The 15,696-nt window shown below is 35.8% G+C and overlaps 1 protein-coding gene across 16 annotated transcripts in view; it reads right to left on the bottom strand.

The window, feature by feature from the left end:
• The window catches only part of PTPRD (protein tyrosine phosphatase receptor type D), a 2,332,625-nt gene that overhangs the window by 877,313 nt on the left and 1,439,616 nt on the right, over window positions 1–15,696 (bottom strand). For all 16 annotated transcript variants that reach the window (XM_058431780.1, XM_058431782.1, XM_058431784.1 and 13 more), the window contains exon 9: window positions 3,701–3,760. The gene's annotated coding sequence lies outside the window, so the exon portion shown is untranslated. The remainder of the gene's footprint in view (window positions 1–3,700; window positions 3,761–15,696) is intronic.

Raw genomic sequence — 15,696 nt, 5'->3', positions numbered from 1 at the left:
AGGTGGGAATTGAACAATGAGAACTCATTGACACAGGAAGGGGAACATCACACTCCGGGGACTGTTGTGGGGTGGGGGGAGGGGGGAGGGACAGCATTAGGAGATATACCTAATGCTAAATGATGAGTTAATGGGTGCAGCAAACCAACATGGCACGTGGATACATATGTAACAAACCTGCACATTGTGCACATGTACCCTAAAACCTAAAGTATAATAAAATAAAATAAAAAATAAAAATAAATACCCTCTAACATTCTCAATCAGCCATTGATTAAGCGTCCATGGTTTCAATGTTCAGACATTGTGAGAAATACAAAGATGAGCAAAAAGACGTACACCCTCCTTTTAAAGTTTACAGTCATAGACACTTAAGGAGGAACTGTCAGGATAATGGAAACCTGATTCTTTTGCCATCTAGTTAGATAGTTTTGATTCTCTCAATCGGGAACCATCTTGAAATAAAGTAATGAATGAGGGCTCTGAAGTTCACCTGGGTTTGAATTCTGGTGTGATGTGTCAAGAGATTTCATTTCTCTAGTTCTCAGGTCCCTCATCCTAACATGGAGATAAAGTACAGACCTCATAGGTTTTCTGAGAGGAGTAAATGTCATATATGTACAATGTGTTTTGCACATAATATGCATAACAAAAATAAGTGTTAAAATATTTAAGGGATGAAGGATAGATTAAAAAAAAAGCTCTTTTTTTTGGCAAGAGTGAAAAGTTAAATATTTTGTGTTATAGTTAAATGGCTACATTCAGGACTGATGTATAACACTGACGTACTACAAAAGGAAAGAATTTCTTCTTTCCTTCAGGCAATGCCCTAAAACAACTAGCTCACTAGCTGGTGATCTTAAATAATTGGAGGAAAAGACAATTTAGGAAATACTGATGAAATCTAATACCCTAAATAAAGTGTACTGAGCTTCACCCAAGTGTTTGACAACATGACTTACAAATTTTTGTAGACAATATGGAGAAGACGGAACTGAAAAGAGCCAGGTAGATTTCTTAAGTGGCAAAAATCATAAAAAAAGACATTGGAATATGTAAATATTAATGTGTAAAGCACTTTTGGACTTGGCTCAGAGTTCCGTCGTTGGTAGAGCAAAAATACCATAGAATTTGAAAGTCAGAAAGGTTTAGGTTGGAGTTCTTGCTCTAACTCATTAGCCGTGAGAGGCCTTTGCCTCCTTGGCCGTCAGTTTCTTTCGTAATGGGATCATATGAAGATAACATAGAAAGCCATTCCTTTTATGCTTGGCACATACTAAGGGCTCAACAAATGGTATCAATAATAATCATCGTTATTTTTACCTAAATTTCATTTTTGGAATGAGGTGCAGGTGATCATGGCATCTTGTTTTCATTTTTATTCACTTTGAAAATACAGGTAGATAAAAAAGCCTTTTCTCTAGGTAGGTAGTTATGTTTTTTTCTGACTGTGTTCTATGATTCAAGCATCTATCCTGTTTTGAGAAGGTGAACTGCTACAATGTGCTGCCTGTTGCCATTTTCAAACATGCCTATGTGTGAGCAGACAGGTTCCTGATGCTCTAAATTTTAATAAAAATAATAATAACATCTACAGACAAATTTATATACCTCCTACTATGTCAAATACTATTCACCAAAGCAGCTTTCATATATGAACTCATTTAATCTTCACAACAGCCACCAGAAATAGAATTATTATTATTATTATTTTTTGAGACGGAGTCTTGCTCTGTCGCCCAGGCTGGAGTGCAGTGGTGCAATCTCGGCTCACTGCAAGCTCCGCCTCCCAGGTTCACGCCATTCTCCTGCCTCAGCCTCTCCGAGTAGCTGGGACTACAGGCGCCCGCCACCACGCCCGGCTAATTTTTCTTTTGTATTTTTAGTAGAGACGGAGTTTCACCGTGGTCTTGGTCTTCTGACCTCGTGATCCGCCCGCCTCGGCCTCCCAAAGTGCTGGGATTACAAGCGTGAGCCACCGCGCCCAGCCCAGAAATATAATTATTATCTTTATTTTACGAATGAGAAATCTCAGGCACAAATTTGCATAGTTTGCTTAATATCAAATGGCTAATAAATAGAAGACAATCCAGGCAAATGTAAGTCTAGAATCTATGAAATTTGCTCCTTATAATAGAATTGGTCTGTCTTGAAGAAAGAATGTCATTAATGGAGGCATATTGAAATATTTCTATTAGCACTAGATCAGACAGAAATAGAACTAAAAAGAAAATAGGAACATCACTTGTATGATTAGTTCTACGGAAATAAGTACTTTGGACTCCCAAACAAGTGGTTTTTAAATGAACACTGGAAGATAATGTGCTTGGAAAATGGAAACTGATTCTATACAAATTGCTGAAACATAAAGCAGAATGAATAGTATTTTAAGAGAGTCAAGAATGAAGACACGAGGAATTCAGAAGAAGTACACATCAATTTGACTGGGGGTATCCAAGAAAGCTTTTTGGGGAAAGTGAGCTGAATCTTAATATATAAAATTGAACAATGATGAACCACCATGGAAACAGGCTGAAAGCCTGAAATAAATTTACTACGATCTTCATTATCTCTTATTTGTTTGTTGAGTTATCTTCTTATTTGACTTCAAAGGTACTGTGATTTCTGAAGGACCTTTGTGTACCTTCTCCATATGCAGATATTTCCATTTTCTTAGAGTCATAAGATACCTCAACCCCAAAATAAGATCAACAGGGGATAGGGATGGTGATACTCTTTTCTTTAAATTGAGGATGCAAAATTTTAGCAGGTAAGAGATTTGAGCATGCTAAGGAACTTTTAAGCCTCACAGACTTTATTTAGAATATTTGTATTTAGAAACATTGATTTTAAAACATTTAAGTTTATCTTATTATTCATCACAAGTTTATTATGAGATAATAGTCTCTGAATGACAAGCCAATAGATCAAATATCTCACAGAAAGCATATGGGAGTTGTTTATTTCAAAGAATTATCTTTGTAGGATTAGAAACACACTATTAAACTGCAATGGGTGAGGAAAAAATGTATTTGGCAGAGGATTTTAAACAAAAAGTATTGTTATGATGGATGAAATGTTTATATTAGAGAACGGATATATAATGAAACAAAGCTGTGTTAATAGCAAAAATTTTGTCACAAAGTAGTGAAAACTGAATGCATTAAATCATAACCTGTTATTGTTTAACAAAGATTAGACTTTAAAAAATTCGCTAATCCACTCACTAATCTGTTTTCTCACTTTATTCCCTCATTAACAATAAATAGCTTTGTAGCTTCCAGAAGAGCCAAAATAAAGTATGTAGGCAAGACCACCGCCGAGGGCTAATAATTTCATAGCAACAGCAGCTAAATTCAATCAACATTTAAATCTATAGGCATCTGCAGCTTCAATTCAGAAATTTAACCCATTGTTAGATTTCCCCCCACATTCAGGCCTAACATCAATGTAATTCAGAACTGAAAAATAAATCTCTCATTGACAGACTTCTTAGTTATTCTATTGTTATTAATACATTATAAAGGAAAATCTATAGTAAAGAATAACTCAATATTAGGTGAACAGAGTAAAATGTTTGAGTATTTTATCCATCCATCCATCCTAACCAATATTCATTGAGTCCAACTATACATCAGTTACTATATTAAGTATTAAGACCCAAAGAAGGGAAAGGGTTAAAATGTGGTTGTGGACTCACCTTGAGTTAGACACCGTCAGTGTTTTCAGACACAGTCCCTGGCCTCAAGAAGTTCAAAACCTAATTATAAAGATAGAAAGTAACAATTATTTTAAAAATATTTTAATCCCTACATTTTCTTTAAGATATATGTTGTCACCCCATTTTTTAGTGGGGATTGAGACAGAGAGGAGAAAAAGCAAGCTAGTTAATGAGAAACTAGTATCAATTTTATGAAATACAATCTTTAATTGAAGTAGTGAAATGCCAAAAACCAACATGGAAATCTCTATTGTTCACAGGCTATAAAGCAGAATATTGACTATTCTTTAAAATGTTGAATTGAGACTAACACGTCCACCATAAAATGGGTAAACTGCCTCCTTACAACATCAGTTTCATTAAGTCCAGTAAACATCCTGGTTTGTTGCTTCCTACAATTACATAATACATTTCGGAATATCCATCCTTTGGCCTTTAAATAAATAATGCCCCTAAGTTGTTAAGCGGAGCACTTAAACCTTGGCAGACAAGCTAAAGCAAATCCTTGTCTATCCTACTCATTCTGGGACAAATCAGCATGGAAAATTCCATCTTATAAGCATTACATTTATGTTTAAGAATTTCATAATTAATTTAACAAGATCCACACCTCTGAAACATATAAAAAGGCACAATGTCTTAATTTCTCAACAGAATAATTTGTACAAGATTTGAAGTCTACCTTAATGATTCATTTTTGTATTGTTTTCACAATTGCTTTTTTGTTTAGGACATTTTTTTCTCAATTCTTTTTAACATATTAAACTCTTATTCCTCCTTCAATTCCCAGCAAAGTTGTCATCTCATGGGGTAAGACTTTTTGACATCCTGCTCTCTCTAAGTTTTAGTTAGATGAATCTCCTAGATGCTCCAACAAGCGCTGCGTCCTTCCCTATCACACGTTATTACATCACCCTCTGTCGGAGAAAATGGCTAGCTGTTCGCCAAAACATTTCCCTTTTCCTTCTGTTACACAGCCAGACTACATTTTGTAGTTAGATGTGACTACATTCCTCACCATGGAACACAGTCTTAAGAACATCTTGCATATGATCCTCATTCTATGTTTCTTACCTATAGGTTAAATCCTTAAGGACCTAAAGGAGGAAAGGTCCAAAAGACAAAAAGAACATGATTCTCCAGCCACAGCTTTCAGGATCACCCCTCACTTCCACTAATAAGGTCTTTTCACAGTACAGTGTTATACAGATGACCATTCGTCACCTTGCCCTGACTAGGACATCTATTGGCACTGCACTTTATGTAAATGAGAATTAAATTTCTGTTCTTTAAGCCATTAAAAGGGTGGGTGTTTATTATGGCATTTAGCCTGTTTGGTTTGTTAGATTTCCCTCATTAGATTGTAAACTATGGTACCCTGTGGATACAGCAACTAGTTTTGTCTTGTTTGAGGTTTTAGCTGAGCCCTTGACACAGAAAATAGCATATACGTACCATCCCTCTCTCTGTTTTTTAAAATAACTTGAATCTTATGTGATAAGATGTATCATGAAAATTTCATAGGAACTATTATTCTAAATAGTTATTCCTTCGGGAGTAGGGAACATAAGGCTTCATTTAGCACGGGTTCCAAAATATCTTTTGGTAAATACCTAAAGGTAAAATTTGATTTTGCTTAAGAGCTCACAGCAAGTGGAACACATCAAAATATGCTTGCAAAACTGTCCTTATAGGCCTCTATTTGCGAGTTTTCGGTAAGACGCTGAGAGCATTGCACAACCTTAGTCAGAAGTAATAGGCTTAGAAGCTCCTTGCTGTAGTCGTGGTGATTTGGAATGTCCTTTGACCCTCTACTGGATTTAATGCCAATGGAGAGAAAATGAAAGGTAATTTTCTTTCCTTTTCAAAACAATAACCAATCACAGAATCCAAGACCTTCTGCTCTTCACATATTACAATGAAACAGCTTTTGAAGTCTAGACAAAAATAGAGACATCTGACAGGCAATATCAAAAATCTCAGTCAGCATGCCTCCATGTATTCATTACTGACACTTCTCTCCCTTTCCCCTAGGGTCAAACACACTCTATTCAATGATTCCTTTTAGGCAACCAACCACCTGTTTGGGGCCACTTCCTAAAGGTCTCTCCAAAAGTCTCACCCATCTGTCTCTCTTTACTATTGTCCACTTGCTGGTTAAGTTTAGTCTTGCTTGGCAGAAGTCAACTTTCAGAGATTTACCTCCTTTACTTTCAGCCCTACTTAAGCAAGGGACTTTAGAGGAGATGATCAGTTTTCCTGGCTGACTTTCTGAGGAATGAAGAGGAAACTTTTGCTGCTAGACATGCAACTGCCTTTTGACCTGAAGTAGAAAATTCTCAGGCTCTATTCCACTACTCATTTAGATGATTGCTGAATGGCACCTTTAGGCTAGATTTTATGGTAGCTTTAATAAGTTTGTAGTTCACTTACATTAATGTCTATATATTAATAAAGCATTTCTCTAGTGTCAGGCAAACATGCATTGGATTTACTAGTTAAAGACATTTCTTACAGGTTTTCATAGACATTTTAGATAATTTTTTTTTTTTCTTTTTGCCTCTCAGACCACCACACAAATGCCTTTCTTTTCAGAGTACAAATATCAGTCTAGTTATCTGTCGATCTGGTAGAGGAGACAACAGAAACTATTTAACATCAGTGAGAAAGAGAAAAAAATGTAATCCTTTCTAAGCCATGCATAATGTCTAGGTCAACTAAGCTTTCTCCACTGTGATTAAAAATGGCAAATTATTAAGAAGTCCCATTTTTTTTTTTTTTCTGGAGATTGAGAAAAAATAGATGATAAATTCTCATGAACAGAAGAAAATGGATTTTCAGCAAGTAATTTGGCTCAAGAAGGCAGACCCTAGTGCATGGAACATGCTCAATTTGGGGGAGAGAAAGAAATGAACAAGGAGGAAATAACGATAAGGGTTCTTTCATTTCTCAGCTATCTGCAAAAAATTCCGACTGGTTGTTATGCCTGAGGAAACTGTAAGAGCTGAAGTTCGTAACTTTAAAGGGAAGATCTGTCCATGGTGGGGCACAATCTGACCAGATACAGTTTCTAGTATTTGTATATGTTCATGAAGCTTGGGCAACATGACAAGATCCCATCACTACAAAAAATACAGAAAGCTAGCTGGGCACTGTGGCATGCACTTTTAGTCCCAGCTAGTCAGGAGGCTAAGGTGGGAAGATCGATTGAGCTCCAGAGGTCGAGGGTGTAGTGAGCTGTAATGGTACCACTGCACTCCGACCTGGACAACAAAACAAGACTCTGTCTCTCTTTCTCTTTCTCTTTGTCTCTCTCTCTCTCTCTCTCTCTCACACACACACACACACATATTTTCCTAATACACATATGTGTATGATGGAATTTTGAAGGTCGAATTCATTTGGTCATAACCTATTTTTCACAATAACATAATTTCAAATGATGTATATATTCTTAGACATAAAAATATTTGGATTTGCTTAGAATAATTTTTTATATTTACTATATGGCATCCCTTCTGTTATAAACTGAAATTTCCAAATTTTAATATGACTCATGAGTATTGTATGAAATGTAATAATTAAAACATTTCACACCTGAAAAAGGTATTTCAACAGAAACACTGAAACTTATTTTACATAATATATTGCAATGATTTTCACTCTAAATTAGAAAAAAGTTTACTTCCTATCAATTTTATTTCTGCTGCTAACCCTATTCTAAAGCATCCCTCAAAATTCTGATTATCAAAATAACATGTAATTTTAAAACAGATTCTCATTAGTGCAAGCAACTGTGACTTTTTAAAGTAGCTTAAAATTACATATTAAAGAGATTTCATTAGGAAGCTTTCATTCTCTTTCATTTCGAATTGTTTACACATACTTCTCATTAGTCATTGTACTCAAATTTTCAGATTCAAGTATAAAGATAGTCCTTTGCATTACCTTAAACACCAGGTAAGTAAAATTCCAGGAAAAAAATAAGTTTTGAAATACCTAAAGGTACCTGTCTTATGAAATTGTCAAGTCCCTTTTTCATGGGCAGTTTGTACAACAGAAAGCCAAGACAGATGAACAAGAGAGTGTGATTTTAAGCTTTGCTTGGCAAACATGTGAGATTTCTTAAGTGGCATAGCTTGTCTTTCCTCCCTCCCTCTCTGCTTCCCTCTCCTTCCCTCTCTCTCTCTCAACCTTGTTCTAATGCCATCCCTTATAGGTTTCTTGTGAAATAGACTGATTTGGAGCTGTGTTAATAACAACAACAACAAATACTACTGCAACCCACATTGCAGTGAACAATATATAAAATGGCAAATAAATTGTACCTCTCATGACTAAAGAATAAGAGGACTTTTTTTTGTGGTGTTGTGTTATGTTGTGTCTGTGTTTGTGTATGTATGTGTGTTTCCATGTGACACCATTATAAGAACAAGCAGGACTTCTTGGAAGCCTGAGTACTTTTGTCTCAACTAAATTAAGAGATAATTTAAATGTAAAAAATCAACGTATAATGCGCTTATGGAAAAGTACATAAATAATGAATCATACAAAAGAAACATCAGGGTAAACATCACCCACATCAAGATATAGCACATTTCTAGTAATACAGACTTCATGCTTACTCTCAAACTCACTTTTTCCTCCTTACCAAAGGTAAACAAACACTATCTTGACTTCTAACCTATGGTTTAGAGCTGCTTTGAACCTTATGTAAATGTGATCAAGTATTACATATTATTTTTGTGTCTGCCTTCTTTCCTTAACATTAAGGTTGTTGGTTACATTCATGTTGTAATTTGTCAAATATCTGAATATATACAGTATAACATTTTTGTAACTATTCTATTGCTGATGGACGTTGGGTCATTTCTAGTTTAAGGCAATTACAATTAATGCTGCAATAAACATCCTTGTAGATATTTCTTGGTATGCATGTTGTAGATAACGAGGAGTGGAATTGCTGGATCATCTGGTTATGCATATGTTCAATTTCAACAGATAATGCCAAATTGTTTTCCAAAGTGGTTGTAGCAATTATACTTTTCCTGCAATGTATGAGTGTTTCTGTTGTATAAAATCTTTGCCAATAGTTGGTAGAAGTTATTTGCTTTGAAAGTCTAAGTTTGGTTAGTCAAAGAGGAGAGAGGAAGTGAAGGCTTAGACTAGAAAAGGGAAGACTCCTGACCTAGGTAGGATTCAGTTGACTGGTAGAAGAATGATGGTTGTGCCATGAGTGGTAAAGACTCTAATGACACTTTTAAGGATTCTTGAAGGGTTGCAGGATCAAATGAGAGACATGGTATTCTGTGGAATTATGAGAGTGGAAATCAACCTGGTCACAGAATTTTAGCGCAAAATAAATCGTGTGTGTGTGTGTGTTGTGTGCATGCATGTCTTGGAGTCTTTTTAGAAGCAAATAAACAAATCCAACACATAAAGTGGAAAGAGTCTCTTTACACACGAAAATCATCAGAAATTCCTAGGGTGGTGAATTAAAGATGACAAGGACCACAAGAGTAGAAGCTAGCCATGAAGAACTACTTAATATCAGTCCATTCTAAATTGCATCTTATTCTTCTTTTTGTAATCCATTTTAAAAATGGTATGTATCAGAAGAGATGGGAATACAATTCCATTATTTTCAGGTATGAGGAATTTTCCGTAAGTGTTCACTGAGCTGTTTTAGTAAGTGATTGCTTTACAAGGTAATTATTTTATGATTATCACATAGAAGGTGCTTTTGAAAAAATATCCTCTAGAGTCAGGAAAAATCATGGAATTTTATAGTTGAAAGAGATCTTGAACAACATCTAATTAAACCTCATTTCACAGATGAGGAAGTTGAGGTGCCCAGTTGCTCAGTGATTTGATTGGGCTAACGTAGTAGTTAACCGCAGATATAGAAGAATCTAGGCCTTTTAATCCAGAAGACTCTCATCATAAATTCATTTTATTAAATAAACATTGAAATTTTATTAATTCACTTTTCTTACCTGGTCTATTCCTACACATCCTTCAGAACCCATCAGGGTTGATCTACTACAAAATGTCCTCTCTGATCCCTTCTCTCCTTAAATCCATGTGAGATGCTTCTATTATGTCTTAACACTGTATAATGATTTCTATTTTGTAACTGTCTATATGGTTATCTCTTTGCCTACTATACTGAAAAAGCAGAAGGCAGGAACTGCTTTTATTTTTTTCTGTTTTTGTCCTCAGCATTTTGCCTAAGCCTAGCATACAGTGATAAATGGTAAATATTTTTGAAATGAATAAACAAATCAAAATCTGGCTCTTTATTATTTTGCTATGCACTCAGGTGGATGTGAAATATATTACTTTACCCATTAGGTTGTTTTTTGGGCTGTTCATTGATATTTCCATTTCTCATCTTTCCAGGAATATGGTCAAAGTGAACTTCCTTGTGCCTTTGAAATTAGTATGGCTGTGTAATTTGAGCTAAAGTATCACATGTCACTTCCATGTAGAAGCCTTTAATAGCCAGTGATAATTTGCCCCTTCCTCCCTCCTGGCCCAGTGATGTTGGGGACTTTCTGAGTGAGGACAGCATGAGAAGAATATGTAGCCAATTGCTGTGGTTTGAATGTGTCCTCCAAAGTTCATGTGTTGGAAACTTAATCCCTGTTGTAACAGTATTGGGAAAGTCAGATCTTTAAGAGGTGATTAGGTCATGAGGGCTCTGCTTTCATTGGTAGATTAATGCTTTAATTGTGGGAGTGGGTTAGTTATTGCAGGAGTGAGTTCTTGATAAAAGGATGAGTGATATGGTTTGACTGTGTCCCCACCCAAATCTCAATTTGAATTGTATCTCCCAGAATTCCCACATGTCGTGGGAGGGACCCGGGGGAGATAAGTGAATCATGGGGCCAGTCTTTCCCATGCTATTCTTGTGATAGTGAATAAGTCTCACGAGATCCAATGGGTTTATCAGGGGTTTCTGCTTTTGCTTCTTCTGCATTTTCTCTTGCAGCTGCCATGTAAGAAGTGCCTTTCACCTCCCACCATGATTCTGAGGCCTCCCCAGTCATTCTCAGTTATGTCTTTATCAGCAGTGTGAAAACGGACTAATACAACGAATTAGCCCCTTTCCTGTCTCTCCTGCTCTTCTGAATTCCACCATGTGATGACACAGCACAAAAGCCCTAGGAGGACACTAACACCTTGACATTAAACATCCTAGACCTGAGAACTGTGAGCCAGTAGATTTCTGTTCTTTACAAATTACCCAGTCTCAAGTATTTTGTTATAGCAGCATAAAATGTACTATGACACCAACCCATGATAGATAAGTGGTGTGATTGAGAAATAGAACTATGTTATTCTAAGTCACAAAGATTTTAGAGTTACTACTGTCTCATAACCCAGTGCATCCTGACTAATTAATGAGATGAGACTTTGGGGGACTGTTGGAGAGAGTGAGCCTATTCTGCAGTGAGAGAAGGTTGAACCATAGAGTTCAGATGTTGAACTGTCATATACAGCTTCAAAAATGGATCTTGAAGATTCTTATCTCCTGGCATTCATACATTTGTGTAACCTCCTCCCCTTGAATGTAGGCTGGACCCAGTGGCTTGCCTCTAACAAAAATAATGCTGGAAAAGTAATGGCAAGTTGCCGATTAGATTATAAAAAGACTGTGGCTTCTTTCTTGCTTGCTATGTCACATTCTATCTCTTGGAGCCTTTGGTCTGGAAAAAGCCAGTTGCCACATGATGACTAGCCCTATAGAAGGGCCCATGTGCTAAAAGGTTAATTTCTTTGGCTTACAACAGAGAGCACTGAAGGCTTGTCAACAATCCTGTGAATGAAATAGGAAGGGGTCTTCTGAGCCTTACCAAAAGCCATGTTGCTGAACTTGAGAGTGGATCTTCCTTCATTTCGTCCTTGAAATGACCCCAGTCCTGGCTGATACCCTGATTGCAGTCTTGTGAGAGGTCTGGAGCAAGAGGCACCCAGCTAATGCAGCTACCTCCCTTTGTGACCTACAGAAACTGTGAGCTAAGAAAAGTCTGATTTAAGTTGCTATATTGGGGATAATTTGTAATGCAGCAATAGATAACTAATACATTTTATGAGTATGTCCCTATCTAAGTATACTGTCCCAATATGACAAAGACATTTAACATTATGTCAGAGATGCCTGATGATGACCATATCTAAAGTTGAAAGCAATGCTGTAACTCTTTATTTATTGCAACATTGAAATACGATGCACTACGTGAACAAAAAGCCATGTAAGAATCAAGTTTATACTTTAGTTTCTTGCATCAATTAATTAATAAAACTTACATAGGTATTAGCAAGTATCTCTAAATGTAAATAAGATATAATTAAACATATACTATTAATAGTAATCAGTATTTAGGATACTGGAATGTTGCAGGTATTTTGTATCTCTTTGATTTTTGCAAATAACAGAAAATTTGATTTGCCCATTAAGGAGAAACATGGGTTTTTGTTAGACCATTTTCATGTTGCCCCAATATAAACTGACTTCTACTTAAATAGCTAACCCAATTCCTGTACTGCTTCTGAAAAATTTATCAAAATATGATCAAAGGAGTGCAGGGACAGTGTGAGACTGGGACTTTCAGGCTATTTTGAGTCATCTGAATCTAAAAATGAGAGCATGACACCTACACTTTTCTCATAGTTGTTCAATATCAGGAATCTAGGACAGTGTCTGTTCAGTAAATCAGAGAGTTAATGTTAAATTTTATATAGCAAAGATAAAAAAAAGCTGTAAGAAAAAATTATAAAGTGTTGGGAGAAAGCAGGAGGGCAGTTCTCATACAAAAAAATAAACTTGAGAGCTGAAAATCTTCCACTAGCTAGCTTGTGACAATACAGTGAAGCATGAGCCCCAAGCGAGGGACCTGCTTTGGTAGTAGGCTAATGAGAGACTCAGAAGACAGGTATCCTAGTGATTAAAAGGTTTCTTATAGGTGACTATAATTGTTTTTACATGTTTGAAGTCAGCCTGGTTTTAATCCCAACAGAAATTTCTAATGAATACTGCATTTTCTGTGGAAGCAACCATTCATAATTTCCCTTTATTCTTGTTTGTTACTACAAAAGACTCTGTCTCTGAGGGCTTTGATTAAGATGATGAGACAAAGAATAAAACAAATAGAGAGTCCATTAAATGCCTGCCTGAAACCAGAGCTGCACCACTTAATATGAAAGACTCTTCAAAACCAATAATGAAATAATCATCCTTTTTCCATGACTGATAAGAAAATGAAGGCTAGATATAGATTTGGGAAAACTAATTTACACTGGAGGAGGGAAGAAGGGAAAGAAGAGTGACTACAGAAAATCAACTGTTAATAAATATCAGAGACTGCAGAGAAGTCACGAGATAAGCTGCAGCATATGTTCCTCCAGCTAGAAAATGGCAATCATTTCTCTGAGAAGAGAAGCTGATAAGGTCCCCTCCCCTCCACCGTGCAATCATTTTGCATTTTATATTATTTGAAAAGAGCTTGATTATTTTCCTTTGAATGAAACCAGATTGATTCACATTTACCTGTCAACAGAATGTTCTATTCCTCTGTTTTGCTTGTCTATTTAAAGGCATATGACCTGACTATGAAATTCCATATACAAACGTTCAGTTAAATGTTAAGTAAATGAAAATGAGTGACCAGCTTGCATTTTTAATATTTTATATGTTTATTTCTGGTAGCAAATTATGCTAAATTAGAATCCACTGATTGATAAATATCACTGATATGGAGTAACGAATTGAGATCATGAATATTGTTTTACTCAAGGTCAGATATATCTTTAAAAATCATATGCAGAGGAAAAAGCTGCATGGGAACATGATAATTATGTTATTTGAAACCTATTTTAAGGGGGGAAATACAACATGTAATCTCCTCCTGTTTTGTAAACTTGGATAAATGTGTAAGTACACTCATGCATCACTTGATAGGAATACATTCTGAGAAATGTGTTATCAAGCGATTTTTCATTGTATGCACACCACAGAGAGTACTTACACAAACTTAGGTGGTATAGCCTACTACAAACCTAGGCAACATGGTATAGCCTATTGCTCCTAGGCTACACGCCTACACATCATGTTACCATGCTGAATATCGTAGGTAACTGTAACACAATGGCAAGTATTTGCATATCTAAACATATCTGAGCACAGAAAATGTACAGTAAAATATCATCTAAAAGATAAAGAATGGTACACTTGTGTAGGGCACTTAACATGAATGGAGCTTACAGGACAGAAGCTGCCCTGGGGGAGTCTGTGAGCAAGTGATGAGTGAACGTGAAGGCCTAGGACATTACTGTGCACAACTGCAGACTTTATACACACTGTAAACTTTGGCTACACTAAATTTACTTTAAAATATATTTTTCAATAATAAATTAACCTTAGATTACTGTAACTTTCCTACTTTATAAACTTTTTTAAAATTTTTGACTCTTTTGTAATAACAGCTTAAAACACAGACATATTGTACAACTGTACAAAAGTATTTTCTTTCTTTATACCCTTATGAGCTTTTCTGTATTAAAAATAATCTTTATACTTTAAAATATTTTCTGTTAAAAACTAAAACACAAATACGCATATTAGCCTAGGTCTACACAGGCTCAGGATCATCAGTATCACTGTCTTCCACCTCCACATCTTGTCCCCAATGGAAATTCTTCAGGAGGAATAACAGGCATAGAGCTGCCATCATCTATGATAACAATGCCTTCATCTGGAATACCTCCTGAACAACCTGCCAGAGGCTACATTACAGTTAACTTTTTGTTGATAGGTAGAAAGAGTACACTCTAAAGTAATAATTAAAAGTATAGCATAGTTAATACATAAACTAGTAACATAGTCATTTATTCTCACTATCAATTGTGTACTGTACATAATTTTATGTGCTCTATTTTTATAAAACTGGCAGTGCATAGGTTTGTTTACACCAGCATCGCCACAAACATATGAATAATGTGTTGTGCTACAATGGCTGTGACATCACTGGCTGGTAGGAAACTTCAGCTCCATTATAATCTCATGGGACCGCTGTCATGTACTTGGTCTGTTGTTGACAAAAGCATTGCTATGCAGAGCATGACTGTATTGCTCTATCAAGTAGAGATAGACAAGAGAAATGTGCAAAGGCAAATAGGAAGTGAGGAGCTGGTCAGTGCACTTATATGGGTTTGACTTCACTTGTTGAAATAGGGTGCTGGGATCCTGAGCGATAGTGGGAAAATAGTTCTAATAGCACGTTGTATATTATCTCTTAATATTATAAATATTTTGCTTATTACTAAAAGGGGATGTGGAACAAAATGCTTCTCTGGGCATCAATGCAGTTGGGTTCCAGTATGGATTCTATAGCTTACAAAGTTTGTATCTTTAGTAAATCAGTGACAATTTTTTGTTTGAGTTATTCCATTCTACTAAGTGAAAGAGTCAAATAGTATTATCAAGGACCAGTTCAACACTATGTGTGTGTGTGTGTGTGTGTGTGTGTGTATACAGATACATATGGTATATATACGTATGTGTGTGTATATATACATATTTATACGGATACATATATACGTGTGTGTGTGTATATATATGTACGTAAACATACATACCCATATATACAACTTTTAAAACAAACAAATTATTAAGCTGACATGGTGTTAGCACTCAAAGCTATGAAAACTTGAGCATACATCTTGGATAAAGAAAGGTAACTTATGTAGAATCTCAATTTCAGCATGCTGTTTACGTAATTCACAAACAACATTTAGTTGAAAACATATGTTTGGAAAATAAATGAAAATATTCTGTTTGTGAAATACAGAATTGATGCTTTAAAAGATGAAATGTGTTTTGGGTGATAGAAGCTGTGTTCACTATCAACAGAATATCTAGTTTAGTCTAAATACAGGCCAATTGGTCATATCCGTAGTAAGCCAATGGGAAG

The sequence above is a fragment of the Hylobates moloch genome, unplaced genomic scaffold (assembly GCF_009828535.3).
Source record: "Hylobates moloch isolate HMO894 unplaced genomic scaffold, HMol_V3 SCAFFOLD_19, whole genome shotgun sequence".
NCBI classification, from domain to species: Eukaryota; Metazoa; Chordata; class Mammalia; order Primates; family Hylobatidae; genus Hylobates; species Hylobates moloch.
Note: the sequence above shows the minus strand (reverse complement) of the source record. Positions and strands in the feature narration are given on the sequence as shown.